This window comes from Hibiscus syriacus, unplaced genomic scaffold (assembly GCF_006381635.1).
Source record: "Hibiscus syriacus cultivar Baekdansim isolate YM2019G1 unplaced genomic scaffold, ASM638163v2 tig00110893_pilon, whole genome shotgun sequence".
Taxonomy (NCBI): Eukaryota; Viridiplantae; Streptophyta; class Magnoliopsida; order Malvales; family Malvaceae; genus Hibiscus; species Hibiscus syriacus.
Window position 1 is genome coordinate 2770339 of NW_024062901.1, and position 11220 is coordinate 2781558.

Consider the following 11220-nt stretch of genomic DNA (forward strand, 5'->3'; position numbering starts at 1 on the left):
TTAGGTTGACTTCTATGCCTAATGAGCCTAGAGTAAGTCTTTATAGATGCAGTTATGGGAAATTGTATATTGGTGTTCAAGTGAGGGTATTACTGTTTTTTAAAAATATGTTTTACTGAAATAAAATATTATTTCTAGTTTTGTTGGATCATTAAAGTGGCTAGCCCAAAATTTTGTTTTAAAACAGTATTGTAATCATCATTAAAATACTATTACTTGAAAACGTGAATGAAAACAAGTTTTCAAGTTTTCAAAAACGGAGAGCTCTCGAATATATCCTAAAATAATATCATAGTATTTGTATCAAAATAAAGTTACGATTCGAATAGACAAAAGGTCAATGAGTAGTACATACACAAATAATTCTATTATACTATTTGCATTCCCTACATGAGCATGCTAGCGAGTATAGGCATAAGCATACAAGAACACTAAACACACAAAATTGAGGTAAGCATAATGGTATGGTTGGAGGGTTTGCTACATCTCGAGACTTATACTCTTCTAGCATACCTATGATACCCTTGGGTATCTGGGTTAAGATTTGAAACTATATCGGAAACATACACCCGAATATCTTACCCCTTGGAGTACTTGGGACATCTGCGTCCAACTAGCAAAGATAGGTCCCTTGGCACTAGATGAGATATATCTAGATATTTCTAATTAAACAAGACGATCGCCATACTTGCTAAAGTAACTCAAGTGTCTTCACGGTTTACTGAATGTCAAATAAGGGCATAAGTTTTATGGCATATTACTTTATAAATTTCTTATGTTTTTACTGTAGTTATTTGTTATTCTCACTTAAAAACTTATTGAAGAAGTATTGGTGTCAGGGCCGGTTTTGGGCCTGTGCGGGCTGCCCAACCGCACAGGGCCCAATTTTTGAAAGGGCCTCCAAATTTTTTTTAAGTCTTTTGTATATATGTGTATTTAGGATGTTTGGTCCAAGAATTTTTCAAGTCCAAGGCCTATTTTACTGTTATGGCATAGGACCACCAAATTTTAAAATATTAGTGAACTTCTTTATATATCTAATATTTTAGTTTTAAAAGATCTATTTTACTGTTATGGCATAGGGCCACCAAAATTTACAAGACAGCTCTGATTGGTGTCCTAGAGCCCTTAGCCCTAAATTAGGTTTCTTATCCAAAACTGTGTGATGGTACTGATACTAAGCCTTTTAGTATCAACATCGACCTAGTAGTATCGATACTCTCCCTTGGTACCGATATTGATTTTACATTCGATGTTATGAGAATGTTTTATACTAGTGATACCTTTAGGGTATCGATATTATCCTGAGTATAAAAACCAAAATGAGATTCAATGTTTGGAAAAATAATCCAGTATCGATACTCTTACTTAGGGTATTATTATTTCTTCCTTGTATGGTGTCGATACTCCCTGAGTATCGATACCAAAATCTGGCTAATGGAATTTTTAAATTAACATTGGTATCGATACCCGAAGAACAATATCGATACCCTATGAATATAGTACCGATGCTACCCAATCAAGAACCCCTTGTTTTGGTTATCTAAAGAATAGTATTGATACTATTTATCTAGTTCCAATACTCAAACCTAGAAATATTATGTTTTATCTGAAAATGACACCTCAACTTCACTCTTAAGCTTCCCTAAGACCCTTAAACATTATGTAAGTCTTATGTAAGAATAAAGGGATCATAATAAGTCATTTATCATGTTGTATAATATCATAAGACATAAACTACCATGAATGCACTTAGATGCTTTACGAACTCATATAACCTAACCAAGGACATTAAATGAACTGATTGCACTATCGTATCAGCCTGAGTCGACAATGCTTGTATCCCAAATTATTCTATTAAGCGACGAAATACAATCGATCCCTCTTTGCAACTCATTGTGAAGTCCAACAATGCTCGCCTCACCAATGAAGTTCATCGTCGCTTTTAATCCCAACAATATATCATATTTGTTTTATAGTGTTAACCCATTTTCTCATGAACCTAGAAGGCTTGTTACTCTTTTATGAAGGCTAATTCTGACCATTTCGTAATTTTTGAGCTCGTCTCATGATTATTTGAGTCCTTATCTCGTAATCCCTTGACCACTCGTAACATTCTTATAACATTTCAGAGCTTCATCGATATAGTTTCGAATGTCATACCTAAGAAGTTTGTTCTATCGATACGATTTCTTTTACTCAAAAATAATATGAGGTTGGTGAAAGATGGATGAAGCTGTGAAAACTTACCGAAGGTTACTGGCGAGCAAGGTGAATGAGACATGATCGCACAGAAATAGGGACAAAATTAGAGATGCTAGACTTCTTGAAGTTTCTGTCATTGGGTTAACACTACCAAACAAATAAGACATGTTGTCGGGATCCATGCCGGCCACCAATTCAATTGGAGGGGCAGGTTGTGTGTGTATATATTAGAATAGATAGACTATTGTATTTTATAAAATCGGAATATTGGTGTTATTTAAATCAAATGCAAATATGCTAATTTTCTATATTTCAAAATTTAAACTTTTTAGAGTCTCTTCATTACTTTTAAATCAATTCCTCGTTGATAAAGATGTTCATAGTCAATTGATTATACCGCTTAATCTAAACAGTCGATTAACTATTATAACAATTATTACACTTTACTAATTGTAATTTAATCATTAAGAAACAGTTAATCGCTAATAGTTAATTGTTATTAACGGTTCGATTACATGTAAACATATGATTAACCTATTACAATTTTCTTTAAACACAACACAACATGAAACTTTCAAAGTTTCATAAAATTTACAATATATATATATATATATTAGAAGGTATACTCATTTTTTCAATTTAAAATTTTACGTGCATATTTATATTTTATAGTTTAAAATCAACTATTTATTTTATCAATTTTTAGTTTAATATGATTCAATATAAAATAAATAGAATAATTCAAAAATAGAGATGAATCATTTTGATTTTATTTCTAATTCTATTCTCTTTAAAAAAAAATATTTACAATATCAAATGCAACAATCTTGTGGATCGGCACAAACTAAATTATCTTAGTAGATAAAGGGATGATCATTATTCTAGAGGTTTCAAATCCAAGCGCATTGTATGTTAAATGTGTTTAGATATTTATTGTCAAATGAGTTTAAAGTATTTCGAATAGATATTATCTTGTAATCACCCTTAGATTAATAAAAAAACAATTTTGTGCATTGAATGATAATAAAACTAGTATATTCTCCTGTATATGTATAATAAAAATTATTAATTCATCAATTTAAAATTAAAATAAAGGAATTAAGATTGAATTTTTAAAATTTTGAAATTGAAACGTATCTAAAATGTATTTAAATAAAAAAAAAAATAGTACACAATGGCTTAATTTTTCTACTTTCAAACTTAGACGGTACCTAAAAATAATTTTCACTCAAAACACGAACAGAACAATCTTAACGATAAAAGAATTATTATTATTCCTAACCTCAAATTAATAAAAAATTTGAAATAATTTGTTAAAGAATCAATCAATATTCAAGTGACAACTAATCACCTGGTAGTTTTTACATTGGAAAGAGCAGTGCTATGTTTTCAAGAATCTCAATGCTAGCTAGCTATTGGAAGAAACAGCCTGTCACAGACAACATAAAATTTAAACTATGGACATGTTTTTCGTTTGTTTTCTCTTCAATGTTTTTTTTTACACCTCCAATCTTGTCATTGACCTAACGCCAGTGAACTCTTATATCAAGTCGTGTATGTAAGATGGATCAAAGTCTTTGACTAGCCTCAAACCTTGGGGTTTCTTTTTCTTTCTGTTTTCGTTATTTTCTCTCAAGCTTTTTTTCAAGTGTTTTAGGGTTGTTTGTATTCCGACATGGATCTATGGGGACGTCTTTGAGAGGAATGTTGGTTGGCTCGATGCGGGGCTTCGACGTCGTCCAAGTGAAAGAGTCGGACCAGGCTTCATTCCCCTCAAACATTCTCATTTTACTGTTCTATATTAACGAAGCGATAAAGTTGACGGGAATGTTGTTTGGCTCGATATCATTTAGGTTTAACATCTGCATACACAAATATAGTTTCCATGATAATGAAATTTTCATTTTTTTTTTTGTCTTTTAGAAAGTTTCTAGGCCTATGTGATATCGGACCAGGCTTCATTCCCGTCAACCAAACACTTCCTGGTTGTGTTCCAGACATGAGAGATGAGTGTTGGTCGGTTTGAAGTAAAGTTTTTAGGTAATGGAAATTAAGCAATTAACCGTCGTTTTTAAATGTTTTTGAGGTTTGAGTTATGTACGGAATCCTTCCGGCAGACTTTCCATTTGTGGAAGATGACGTTGACTTAATTTTGTATGTGTTGACCATAACCATATTTTTTTTTCTGTTGTCTATGGTTTTCGTGTTAGATTCTCTCTCGCATTCCCAGACAACTCACAGCTTGAATCTGTGGTCTAATTTTTAATTAATTAATAATTTATCTTATTTTTAAATTTGACCATTATCTATAAAATGTAACCGCCCGTGTATTCATAGAGAAAGAGCAGCAAAATGCAACTGGTGAATTTATTTCATTTGTAAATGCATATACAAAGAGCATGTTTCTTCCCTTGATCTTCCTCTTTATATGTAGTTGGATAGAGTTTTTAGTTGCTTAAAACTGTAATATTTTACCAGAAAAATACTTTTTTTCTTCTGCAATTAGTCTCTCTTCTGCAAATTTTCTCAATAATACACACACAAACACTCATACATATATGATTTGATCAAGACCGAGATTGGAAAATAACTAAGAAAAACTTTCATTAATTCAAGCAAGAACACTTAAAAACATCTTACAATTTTATGAGGAAAAAACCCTCCATTAATTCAAGGTTTCTTGTCCTTCAAGACTTGACATATGGCATATCTTCATCTTTGTGCTTGAGATTACTGTGGTATGTTATAAAGCTATGTCTGCTATCGAAATCCTTGACAAAGTTGTTCATTTTCTTCCCAGAACCGATAGCTGAAGGTTGATCTTGATGTAAAAGGCCTTTGATTGCTTCAGGCATAGGTTGGTCCTTCATTACACTTTTCCAGTACTCCCTTGGTTCCTTTCTCGGAAGGGCTGAAGTTGGCGAACTATTTAACAAAATGATCAAAAACACTCATCAAAGATCGATAGATATAACCAAATGAAAACTGATATTAAAAAGTATTTAAAGAACTTAATAGGACATAATGGGCTTACCAGGAGAAAAATGCAGAAAATGAAGAAAACAATGGAAGTCTTCATGTTATTTGTAGCCTGTTGAATCAGAGTTAGATTTTTCTGTTTTGTGTTGTAGGATGCTAAAGACTGACCAACCCTTTTTATATGCAAATAAAGTGATTATATTATTCTACTTCACTGTTTTATATAAAGAAACAAGTATTTTAAGCTTTGCATAATATAATTAAACACATTAACCTTTAATTAGGAGTTCACCAACTTTTTCGTGGTTGACAATATTCCCACATGTTTCAATGATGGAATAACTGAAAATTTTTATACACAGTACCATGGGATTTTTGTTTATAGAATGTAAGATATATTTATTAATGATTTGTGCTTAACTTAATAATTCTAATCTTGAAGATGGGCGTGTTTGGTCTTGTTGACGAAAACGGGTAAAGAAAACAAAAGAACACGAGAATTTTACGAGGTTCGGCAATGTGCTTACGTCCTCGGTGCCTAGGCGGCGCTAGAAGTTTTTATTCAATGATATTTTAGGTCTAGGTTACATCTCTATTTATAATAGAAAACCCTGGTACATAATTACAAAATTAACCCTGTACCGTACCGCGGGGGCGCAGCCCCCGCACCCCCAACCACATAATTCGTAACCCCCACAACGAGACTTTCTTTGTAAGGACAGTTGATGTTCGCTTCGCTCACTCCGCTCCATCTCCTGTCCTCTTTACTGGTATATTTATGAGCCATACTTAACAAATCTCCACCTTGACGAATATCCTGCCTCTTGAAAATTCAATGTGGGTTGGGTTACCTTGATTCTTTAACAACTCGAAACATTCAACAAGTCCAAGCAATGCTTGAACTTGTCTGTCGTAACTGGCTTAGTGAACATATCAGCGGCATTCTCATCAGTATGTACCTTCTGAAACAAAACCTCTCCAGATGCAACCAACTCTCTGATCTTGTGGAACCTTACATCAATATGTTTAGTTCTAGCACGATACACCTGATTCTTAGCCAAGTGAATAGCACTTTGATTATCACAAAACAACTGAACTCCACCTTGTTGAACACCCAACTCCTTCACTAAACCAGTAAGCCATAAAGCTTCTTTTGCAGCTCCAGCCGCTGCCATGTACTCAGCTTCAGTTGTAGATAGAGCCACAATAGATTGAACAGTAGACTTCCAACAAATAGGCCCTCCACCAAGAGTAAAGACATACCCTGTCGTAGATCTTCTATTATCCAAGTCACCTGCATAGTCTGAATCCACATATCCTACAACCAAAGGATTATCCCGCTGACTCCCAAAAACAATTCCATGTCCCACAGTACCCTTTAAGTACCGAAAGATCCACTTGACTGCTTCCCAATGTTGCTTACCAGGTTTAGACATGTACTTACAAACTTGACTAACAGCATGAGCTAAATCAGGACGAGTACATACCATCGCATACATCAAGCAGCCAACAGCATTAGAATACGGAACCTTTGCCATATCTTCAGCTTCCTTATCTGTCTTGGGGCACTGTTCTGATGAGAGCTTAAAGTGATTCGCCAATGGAGTGCTAACTGGTTTCGCGCTGCTCATCGCAAACCTTTCTAGCATTTTCTCAACATAACCCCGTTGAGATAGCCGCAGTTTCCTTGAGTCTCTGTCCCTGCAAATTTCCATTCCAAGAATTTTATTTGCAGCACCTAAATCTTTCATATCAAATTCCTGACTCAATAAAGTTTTCAAACCGATAACATCATCCATGTTCTTCGCAGCAATCAGCATATCATCAACATACAGTAATAGAAAAATAAAAGAACCATCATCAAGGCTCTTAACATAGACACAACAATCATACTCACATCGGTTGTAGCCAATCTTGATCATATAGGAGTCAAACCGTTTATACCACTGTCTCGGAGACTGTTTCAACCCGTACAAAGATTTCTTCAATCTGCAAACTAAATGCTCGTTTCCAGGTTGAGTGAAACCTTCAGGTTGCCGCATGTAGATCTGCTCCTCTAAATCACCATGCAAAAAGCAGTTTTAACATCCATCTGCTCTAAATGCAAATCCCAACTAGCCACCAATGCAAGTACTGCTCGGATTGAAGTGTGCCTGACCACAGGAGAAAATATTTCATCATAATCAACTCCTTTCTGCTGTGAAAAACCCTTCGCTACCAAACGAGCCTTGAACTTCTCCCCCTCTTTTTCTGTTACTACTGGTTTCTACTTATACACCCATTTGCAACCAATCGGCTTCTTACCCTCAGGAAGGGGAACTAACTCCCATGTGTGATTGTGATTCAAAGACTCCATCTCCTCAACCATGGCTGCCATCCACTTGTCGTTTTCCTGACTAGTAACGGCATCATGAAAAGTAACTGGATCATCACTGCTAACAATAAGTGCAAAAGATACCAAGTCTTCAAAACCCAATCTGTTCGGAGGCTTTATATTCGTCCGTCTCACCCTGTCTCTGGCGAGACTATAATCCTGCAAATCATCCGTAGTGGAACCACCAGAAGTCGGTTGAGAAGTTTCTGGTTTCTCAACTGGAAACTGCTCGAAATCCACCACTGTCGTGTCTTGCTTCTGCTGCAACATGGATTGTTCATCAAAAACGACATCTCTACTAATCACAACTTTCTTCGCAACTGGATCCCAGAACTTGAATCCTTTGACACCTTTCTTGTAACCCAGAAAAATGCACTCCTTCGATTTTGCATCAAGTTTGGATCTCTCATCAGCAGGTACATGCACATAAGCAGGACAACCAAAAATCCGTAAGTTATCAAAACTAACATCATGACCAGTCCATACCTCTTCTGCAACTTTCCCAGCCAGTGATGCCCTTGGCGATCTGTTGATAAGGTAACACGCCATGTTAACAGCCTCAGCCCAGAAGTGTTTGGGAAGCCCCGCATTCAACCGCAAACATCTGGCTCTTTCATTCAACGACCTGTTCATTCGTTCCGCAACACCATTCTGTTGTGGTGTCTTGCGCACTGTAAAATGCCTCTGAATCCCATGCTCCTTACAGAATTGTAGGAACTGTGAATCTGTGTACTCCGTACCATTGTCAGACCGCAAACACTTGATTTTTCGTCCTGTTTGGTTTTCTACCTCAGCTTTCCACAGCTTGAACTTCTCAAAAACTTCAGATTTCTGTTTCAAAAAATACACCCAAACTTTCCATGAAAAATCATCAATAAAAGTAACGTAGTACCTAGATCCACCCAAAGACGATGTCGTGGAAGGCCCCCATACATCAGAATGCACATAATCAAGAATCCCTTGAGTTGTGTGCTTCGCAGTCTTGAAACGGACTTTAGTCTGTTTACCAAGAACACAATACTTGCAAAAGTCGAGCTTACAGCTTTTGACACCATGCAACAAGTTTCTCTTGTGTAATTCTGCCATACCACGTTCACTAAGATGAGCAAGGCGCATATGCCACAATTTTGTCGTATTATCACAGGACTCAACAGAGTGAACTCCACCTGCAACGGTACTCCCTAACAATCTGTAGATATTCCCTGCAGTCATCTTGCCTTTCATCACAGTCAATGCTCCTTTAACAATTCGAATGGTTTCCCTATCCTCGTCAGCCTTAGGGATAAAACCATTCTTGTGCAAAGTGCCCAAGGAAATCAAATTCTTCTTCAAGTCTGGGATATGTCGAACACCACTCAACGTCCGAATGGAGCCATCGTGCATCTTAATTCTGACATCACCAATACCAACAATATTACAACATCGATCATCACCCAAATAAATCGAACCAGAATTAACCGGCCTGTATGTCGAAAACCATTCCCTATTTGGCGTGATGTGATATGAACATCCAGAATCAAGAATCCAAGCATCCGTCAATTGTGTCGTTGAAATAGAAAGCATATCACCCTCACTGCAATCAGAATTATCATCCTCGACCACGTTCACAGACTTGGATGAGCCATCACGCTTCTCATCAGTTTGCTTTTTCAATTTCGGACAGTCTCGCTTCATATGTCCCGCCTCCTTGCACTTGTAACAGTGAATCGTCTTCTTATCCCTGGATTTGGATCTGGAATTCCGCTTCCCGGACCCTGCCTTCTCTGGCTTCCGTCCACGATCTCGATTACCCTTGACATATAAGCTATCGGCTTGAGAGCTTTCCCCTGTATTCTGCTTCCGCTGGTTGTGAGCCAACAAGGCTGCAGTAATCTCCTCAACATTGATAGTCTCTTTCCCATATGTAAGAGTAGTCACCATGTGTTCGTAAGAGGGAGGCAATGAACACAACAGAATCATCGCTCTGTCTTCATCCTCAATTTTCACATCAAGCTGAGCCAGATCAGAAACGATTTGATTGAAGACATTCACGTGTTGCGCCAAATCGTGATCGTCCTGCATCTTCAGCCCATACAGCCGCTGCTTCAGATACAGTTTTGTCGTTAAGGATTTGGACATAAACTGACTTTCCAACTTCCTCCAAATTTCGTCTGGAGACGATAGATGCATGACGTGATACATGACCTCGTCCGCCAAGCATAATCGTATGGTTCCTGCCGCTCGCTGCTGCAATTCTTCCTAATCTTCCTCATCCATCGACGCCGGCTTTGTAGATCGCAAAGCCTTCAAGATCCCTTGCTGCGCCAATAGATCCTTCACCCTCGTTTGCCATAATCCGAAGTTACCCTGTCCATCGAATTTCGCGACTTCGAATTTTGCTCCTGACATCTGATACCAATTGTTGACGAAAACGGGTAAAGAAAACAAAAGAACACGAGAATTTTACGAGGTTCGGCAATGTGCTTACGTCCTCGGTGCCTAGGCGGCGCTAGAAGTTTTTATTCAATGATATTTTAGGTCTAGGTTACATCTCTATTTATAATAGAAAACCCTGGTACATAATTACAAAATTAACCCTGTACTCTTTACTGGTATATTTATGAGCCATACTTAACAGGTCTCAACTTTTGCATGATCCTATTGTTGATTCTCAACTGATCAATGACAAAAGACTAAACAACAAATTGCAGAGGGAAGTGGCTGAGACTGTGTGGAAAGATTGAAAAGGGGGAGAGATTAGCATTTAGTTTGGCTCTTTAGAGGCTTGAAGTCAACTTGATACACCATTTTCCATTTTGTGCTTATCAAAGAGAAATTTTCTACATGTACCCATTTTCTAACTTGGTTGGGGCGTTATGTTGGTGACAAGTGGTATCACAATCACCTCACCCTGAGTTAGTATGTGGAGCCACCATAATGTAAGTGACCTACTCTTAGGATCATGTGGGGCCTAAATGAGCAGACATAAGACTCAATGGATGGTACAATATCTCTCTAGGAGAATTACCTAGGAATAATTCGAGGTATGAGGATCTTGAATAACGCTCTTAATTGAGGAGTGAGATTGGACTCTAACATTCGCTAAGCCCCATAAAATCTTTCATCATAGATTACTTGTGGTTTGGTGTGTAGCTTTTCGTATGTAGCAGAGTTAGCTTCATATGATGGAAATGTATGTGAAATGCTTTATTGATATAGTTCCTCCAAAGTGCTTGACGACATTGACGCTGATGTGATACGGTCACTTTCGGTTAGAATCCTAGAGAAAGGTCAATCATTCACGTTGTCAACTATAGGCAAAGGAAAAAGGGAAGGTCTATGTCCACTTTATGGTGATGATGATATATAGTGCAATGTCCAAAACCTGTGTGCTGTATAAGATTCAATGAATATTAGCAAAGATTTTTAGGTGTATGGTAATGTAATCTTTCTGAATGGATATGTTTCACCTTTGTCGACAATTTTAGTGAAAATGAGTTCTGGAAATTGCCGATGCAAAGAGAGTGGAACCTGTGAAATTGCTAGTATTTGTTAGGCATCAGCTGATTTATCTTTCAAAAGAAATGGTTTGAAGAAAGATTGCAGGCCAGCTTTTTAATGTTACTTTAAGCATTCGAGTTGATGAAATCAGTGCTATATGATGGTGAAATCTCGTTGAAACA